A 574-nucleotide genomic window follows, 5' to 3' on the forward strand; every position below is an offset into this window, starting at 1 on the left:
TGGAAATAGAACTGCCTTATGATCCAGCAATCCCACTGCTGGGCATACACACTGAGGAAACCAGAAGGGAAAGAGACACGTGTACCCCAATGTTCATCGCAGCACTGTTTATAATAGCCAGGACATGGAAGCAACCTAGATGTCCATCAGCAGATGAATGGATAAGAAAGCTGTGGTACATATACACAATGGAGTATTACTCAGCCATTAAAAAGAATACATTTGAATCAGGTCTAATGAGGTGGATGAAACTGGAGCCTATTATACAGAGTGAAGTAAGCCAGAAGGAAAAACATCAATACAGTATACTAAGGCATATATATGGAATTTAGAAAGATGGTAACAATAACCTGGTGTACGAGACAGCAAAAGAGACACTGATGTATAGAACTGTCTTATGCACTCTGTGGGAGAGGGAGAGGGTGGGAAGATTTGGGAGAGTGACATTGAAACATGTAGAATATCATGTAAGAAACGAGTTGCCAGTCCAGGTTCAATGCGCGATACTGGATGCTTGGGGCTGGTGCACTGGGATGACCCAGAGGGATGGTGTGGGGAGGGAGGAGGGAGGAGG

Source organism: Bison bison, unplaced genomic scaffold, assembly GCF_000754665.1.
Source record: "Bison bison bison isolate TAMUID 2011002044 unplaced genomic scaffold, Bison_UMD1.0 scf7180017864235, whole genome shotgun sequence".
Taxonomy (NCBI): domain Eukaryota; kingdom Metazoa; phylum Chordata; class Mammalia; order Artiodactyla; family Bovidae; genus Bison; species Bison bison.